We start from the raw sequence: 7,378 nt of genomic DNA on the forward strand, positions 1-7,378 counted from the left end.
AAGCAAATGGAATGGTTGTCGTGACTACCTGAGAATTTCTTACATTTTATATGGATTCTGTGACTATATGAAAATATGATGAATTGTATGTGTGTATAATGATTACTAGAGATTTGATGAAGTAATACTGGGAATATAATTAGATACAATTTAAACAACCCATATATAGACGAACGTAGGTTTTGAGTTGGTATCATTAATGGATCATTTGATAAAGATGAGGTTTAAGCATTATTAAACTGTCTACAAAGTCTGGCCAGTTGTCTCAGAAACTGATGGGAGTGTGTCCACTTTAGGGGACGTTACCCTAACGATGAAACTATAAAATGCTTTTATGGGGGAGGGGGGGGGTCGCTTGCCCCTACAAGCGACTTCCCCTACAAACCAACGACTCCCTTTGAAAACGGGTGATGTGGCATCATAAACATTTATTATCGTGTTAAAATGTACTACAAAGTGTAGCTAAATAGAATAACTTTGGTCATATCCAGTCAGCACGTCCAAGGACGTCGAATTATGGTCGATATCAGGTCTGTCTGTTGTGGCCACTATTTCACCCTAAAATAGTCATCCCAAATTGGGCTGTGTATAACTATGTAAATGTCTCTCGGACAAGGTGACTTTTATCAATATACACTCTAAAAAGTAAAGGTTCCTGGAGTATCCTTTAGGGGTTCTTCAAATTGAAACTGTAGGGGAACCCCTAAAAGTTATTCAAAGAACCTTTTGTGGGAACCCCTATAAGTTCTTTGAAGAACCCCTTCCTCAAAGAACCTTTTGGGGTTCATTTTTTCAACTCCCTGTCCACCCTCCCTCCATTATAAAAACATATTTTAATATTAATAATAACAATATTGACAGTATTGATTTAAATAATTCATTGTTTATTTAGTGGCACCACAAATGTAAATTAATATTTACAAAACAAAACTTCTGCAGGCATGTCAGACCATAATACATAATACATTTACTTTGTATAGTGCTTTTCATTACATTTTTTTTACATTTTACTCATTTAGCAGACGCTCTTATCCAGAGCGACTTACAGTAGTGAATGCATACATTTCATGCATTTTTGTTGTTGTTGTACTGGCCCCCCGTGGGAATCAAACCCACAACCCTGGCGTTGCAAACACCATCCTCTACCAACTGAGCCACAGGGGAATACATGACATTTAAAAAATACAACTAATGATGTACAATAAAAACAACATTAAAGATGAATCATAGGTAAACTAACAATATTGTAGACTTGATGCTAAACACATATTTTTTCAGCTTTAGTGTGTAGTGTCACATCCTGACCAGTAAAAGGGGTTATTTGTTATTGTAGTTTGGTCAGGGTGCGGCAGGGGGTGTTTGTTTGTGTGTTTTGGGTGATGTTCTATGTTATTCTATTTCTATGTTTAATCTAGGTTGTCTATGTTGGAATTATTTGGGGTTGGTCTCTAATTGGAGGCAGCTGAATCTCGTTGCCTCTGATTAGAGACCATATTTAAGTAGGGGGTTTTCTCATTGTGTTTTGTGGTTGGTTATTTTCTGTTTAGTGTACCTGACAGTACTGTTAGGCTGTCGTTTTTCTTGTTTTGTTTAAATGTTCGAATAAATATTTAAATATGAGCACTCAACCCGCTGCGCCTTGGTCTACTCCCTTCGACGGCCGTTACAGAACCACCGACCACAAGAAGACCAAGCAGCGTGGACTGGAGCACCGGGGAGAAGGGGTCTGCACCTTTGGGGGGGAGGGTGCTGTCACGTCCTGACCAGTAAAAGGGGTTATTTGTTATTGTAGTTTGGTCAGGGCGTGGCAGGGAGTGCTTGTTTTGGGTGTTTTGGGTGATGTTCTATGTTTGTTTTTTACTGCTATGTAGGTTAAATGTACACTTCAAATGCAGCTGTCCTACAACATATCTGTACCTTCTTCTTGATCCCAATTGCATTGTGTCCATGTTCTGTCCTATAACAATTTCAAAGGAAGAGAAAATGTGTCAAAGAATAGTCTTACAAGCATTAATATATATATATATATATATATTAAATAAATATTGAAAGATAAATGGCATCGACAAATAATATAATGTAAAATGGAAGAACATATTGGAGAAAGCACTAGCCAATACAGTACTGCCATACAGTAACAGTACTGCCATACAGCCCTAACGTTTCCAAAATGGGATAGTATTGTCCATGTAATGTTACCAAAATGGGATAGTATTGTACATGTAACGTTTCCAAAATGGGATAGTATTGTACATGTAACGTTTCCTAAATGGGATAGTATTGTACATGTAACGTTTCCAAAATGGGATAGTATTGTAACGACCCTGGGTTTCGAGACCTGCTCCTTGCTGTTTCATTACAGTATTGTACATGTAACTTTTCCAAAATGGGATAGTATTGTACATGTAACGTTATGCCCCCTTGTGAGTTAATAGTATTGCATGCTGTAGCAGGCTGTATAAAGAGGAAGACCTCCATTGACGATTCAGTTCGTTGTAACATCTCGTCTGGACAGGTCACCGTCCTTAGTTAGTTAGTTAACGAAGCCAACGTTAGCTAGTTCATTATCACAAAGTGCGAACTTCTCTAGATTGGAACTTACATTAATGAGTGTAAAGCCATATTGTCTTTATGGAAACGATATACAATGTATGGGAAAGAATATAGTTGAGGAAATAATCCAAACCTAGTTGTGCCTAGTTAGGACATAACGTTAGCTAGCTAGCTAACGGTACTGTACTGTAGCTCATACAACGCCGACGGTCAAACCCGGCTTTCTAATATTTACGTTCATTAACTATAGTAACGTTATGGAAGATATTCACAGAAAACCATAATTGTCTTCATTATTCATTATTAGTATGTTATATTATTATAATAAATTATTTCGAGACATATTCAGAGCCAAACATCAACCCAACTTAACCTTTTTAACTGTTGTCGCATCCAAACTTGTCACCATCGTTTTCAGTTGTAATTGCAAAGTTCCCGGAAGAAGTCCAGCAACAACGGAGGTTCCTCTATGAACCCACCTTCTAACAAGTTCTTTGAAGAACCTTTTGGGGCTGTTTTTCATTGACCAAGAACCCTACGGTTCTTAGGGGATCTGAGAACACTCCAGTTGAACCCTTCATTTTAGAGTGTAGTCGGCTCTATTTACTCTCAGATTCAAACATGATGATTAGCATCAACGATCAAGTCAGCTGCTGCTGCTCCAATACAGTATGAGGTGAGACGGTGAACTGATGTTGAACCGGGCAGTCAGCTGCTGCTGCTCCAATACAGTATGAGGTGAGACGGTGAACTGATGTTGAACCGGGCAGTCAGCTGCTGCTGCTCCAATACAGTATGAGGTGAGACGGTGAACTGATGTTGAACCGGGTAGTCAGCTGCTGCTGCTCCAATACAGTATGAGGTGAGACGGTGAACTGATGTTGAACTGGGCAGTCAGCTGCTGCTGCTCCAATACAGTATGAGGTGAGACGGTGAACTGATGTTGAACTGGGCAGTCAGCTGCTGCTGCTCCAATACAGTATGAGGTGAGACGGTGAACTGATGTTGAACTGGGCAGTCAGCTGCTGCTGCTCCAATACAGTATGAGGTGAGATGTTGAACTGATGTTGAACTGGGCAGTCAGCTGCTGCTGCTCCAATACAGTATGAGGTGAGACGGTGAACTGATGTTGAACTGGGCAGTCAGCTGCTGCTGCTCCAATACAGTATGAGGTGAGACAGTGAATATGTACATGTAGGTAGAGTTATTAAAGTGACTATGCATAGATGATAACAGAGAGTGGGGGGGGGGCCTTCCCCTGACACCGCCTGGTAAAGAGGTCTTGGATGGCAGGGAACTTGGCTCCGAGTGATGTACTGGGCTGTAAACACTACCCTCTGTAGTTGCCTTGCGGTCGGAGGCAGAGCAGTTGCCGTACCAGGCAGGGATGCAACCAGTCAGGATGCTCTCGATGGTGCAGCTGTAGAACTTTGAGGATCTGAGGACCCATGCTAAATCTTTTCAGTCTCCTGAGGAGGAACCTACACACGCATTACATGGGCTTCGCTCCTACCTATCTTTCCGATTTGGTCCTGCCGTACATACCTACATGTACGCTACGGTCACAAGACGCAGGCCTCCTAATTGTCCCCTAGAATTTCTAAGCAACGGCTGGAGGTAGGGCTTTCTCCTATAGAGCTCCATTTTTATGGAATGGTCTGCCTACCCATGTGAGAGGACGCAGACTCCAGTCTCAACCTTTAAGTCTTTACTGAAGCCTTATCTCTTCAGTAGGTCCTATGATAAGTATAGTCTGGCCCAGGAGTGTGAAGGTGAACGGAAAGGCTGGAGCAACGAACCGCCCTTGCTGTCTCTGCCTTGTCGGTTCCCTCTTCCCACTGGGATTCTCTGCCTCTAACCCTTTTACAGGGGCTGAGTCACTGACTTACTGGTGTTCTTCCATGCAGTCCATGGGAGGGGTGCGTCACTTGAGTAGGTTGAGCACTGACGTGGTCTTCCTGTCTGGGTTGGCGCCCCCCCTTTGGGTTGTTGCCGTGGCGGAGATCTTTGTCGGCTATACTCGGCCTTGTCTGTCGGACGGTAAGTTGGTGGTTGTAGATATCCCTCTAGTGGTGTGGGGGCTGTGCTTTGGCAAAGTGGGTGGGGTTATATCCTGCCTGTTTGGTCCTGTCCGGGGGTATCATCGGATGGGGCCACAGTGTCTTCTGATCCCTCCTGTCTCAGCCTCCAGTATTTATGCTGCAGTAGTTTATGTGTCGGGGGGCTAGGGTCAGTCTGTTACATCTGGAGTATTCTCTTGTCTTATCCGGTGTCCTGTGTGAATGTAAATATGCTCTCTCTAATTCTCTCTTTCTCTCTTTCTTTCTTTCTCTCGGAGGACCTGAGCCCTAGGACCATGCCTCAGGACTACCTGGCATGATGACTCCTTGCTGTCCCCAGTCCACCTGGCCATGCTGCTGCTCCAGTTTCAACTGTTCTGCCTGCGGCTACGGAACCCTGACCTGTTCACCGGACGTGCTTGTTGCACCCTCGACAATTACTATGATTATTATTATTTGACCATGCTGGTCATTTACGAACATTTTAACATCTTGACCATGTTCTGTTATAATATCCACCCGGCACAGCCAGAAGAGGACTGGCCACCCCTCATAGCCTGGTTCCTCTCTAGGTTTCTTCCTAGGTTTTTGGCCTTTCTCAGGAGTTTTTCATAGGGAGTTTTTCCCAGCCACCGTGCTTCTTTCACATGCATTGCTTGCTGTTTGGGGTTTTAGGCTGGGTTTCTGTACAGCACTTTGAGATTTCAGCTGATGTACGAAGGGCTATATAAATACATTTGATTTGATTTGATTTGATTTGAATAGGTTTTGTCGGGCCCTCTTCACGATTATCTTGGTGTGCTTGGACCATGATAGTTTGTTAGTGATGTGGACACCAAGGAACTTGAAGCTCTCAACCTGCTCCACTACAGCCCCGTCGATGAGAATGGGGGCGTGCTCTGTCTTCCTTTTCCTGTAGTCCACAATCATCTCCTTTGTCTTGATCACGTTGAGGGAGAGGTTGTTTTCCTTGCACCACACGGCCAGGTCTCTGACCTCCTCCCTATAGGCTGTCTCCTCGTTGTTGGTGATCAGGCCTACCACTGTTGTGGCATCGGCAAACTTAATGATGGTGTTGGAGTCGTGCCTGGCCGTGCAGTCATGAGTGAACAGGGAGTACAGGAGGGGGCTGAGCACGCACCCCTGAGGGGCCCCTGTGTTGAGGATCAGCGTGGCGATGTGTTGTTACCTACCCTTAAAAAACATGAGCTGGCGCACACCCAGAAAAATAGTTTGTGTGGAGGTGCTGACTAACAGCGAATAAACTATAAACTATCAAAATAAATAAAGTCGCACACTCCATGTATAAACTCCCAGCAATTGAATGGGTATTTACCAACGTTTCGGCATCAGTGTGCCTTCCTCAGGGTGATGTCATGAATACTTGAACCAGGTTATGTAGACAAACAGTGCAATTAGTGTAACCAATGACAATAGTGAGGGGTGTGTCATAATGATTAAGTTAATTAAAATTAATTAGTGAAACTGTAGTTTATGGCATATTAAATATATTACTGTATTGTTATCATATAGAAACATCATGGAAAATTGTACATCATATTAGCATCAACATACATTATTGTTTCATTCAATATCACATAATAAGGATATTTCATATTTTCAAGTTCAGAAGTCAGAACCCATCACCTGCTATGTAAAAGAGACAGAAGAATGCACAATGGTCAATGCTATCTGGGATCCTTGGGACATTCCTACCCTAAACCCTAACCTTAACCCCTACCTTAACCATTTTAAATGTCAACTTCAACGGGCTAGGGACGTCCCAAGGATGTATCTCTACCTGAAAATACATGATCTAAGTGATTGATAGTTGGTATTCAGCAGTCATTAAGCCTTATTTACTTTAATGAACTACTAAAATAGTGATTTTGTCAGACAGCATAGACAGCAGCTCTACACTTTATTGAGTGACTGATCCATTCATCCTTCCATCCCTCCTCAGCCTTCCTCTCCTCTGAAGACCCAGTTAGGATGGAGCTCAGTCAGAGAGCTGTTGAGGGACTGGTTAGGAAGAACACTTCTACAGCCAGAGAGGTGAGAGGTCACACATGGTTTAGATGGTAAATATTTATGTTCCCTTAGCAGTTCATCACGTCAGCAAAAGGGAATATGTTCCATCATCTATGTTTATTAACATTATTGCAAATGGTCCACTGATATTGGTGTAATTTCTCACTCCTTTTGGCTGTATGAAAGTTAATTTCCCCTCAGGCACACACATTTGTTCTTTTATATTATGAAGGTCATTTGTGTCAAATGTACTTTTCCCCACTCATTCACCCCACCTCTTTACATTGCTTATGCATATTCAGTGGCCTGACTGCATCCAGACTATGTCAAAGGCCCAACTTGGTAGATCTGAACCTAATGCAGCTTGGAGTGATCAGATGACAGAAGTCACATTTTAATGCCAGGTATAACTGAGGCCATAGATGCTCCATATCCATTACTTTGAGTGTTTTACATATTACTAAGTGTTATTTTCTGTGTTGCAGGGGCAGTCAAGAAATGGAACAGCAAGGCCACAGAACATGACATAAGCAGAGCTGTGGGAGACCACCTCAAGCCCCTGGTAGAGCCGGGGGTGGTGTTTACCACTCCACCACGCCTTCAGCAGGCTTCAAAAGTGGGATTGATACTGGTTTCATACTAAGAGGGACCAGGAGTCTGTTGATTGGTCAGTCATTGGGTTAATTTGTTGAAATCAAATCAAGCTTCATTTATACAGCACCTTTCAGACATGG

This window comes from Salmo trutta, unplaced genomic scaffold (assembly GCF_901001165.1).
Source record: "Salmo trutta unplaced genomic scaffold, fSalTru1.1, whole genome shotgun sequence".
In the NCBI taxonomy this organism is placed as follows: Eukaryota; Metazoa; Chordata; class Actinopteri; order Salmoniformes; family Salmonidae; genus Salmo; species Salmo trutta.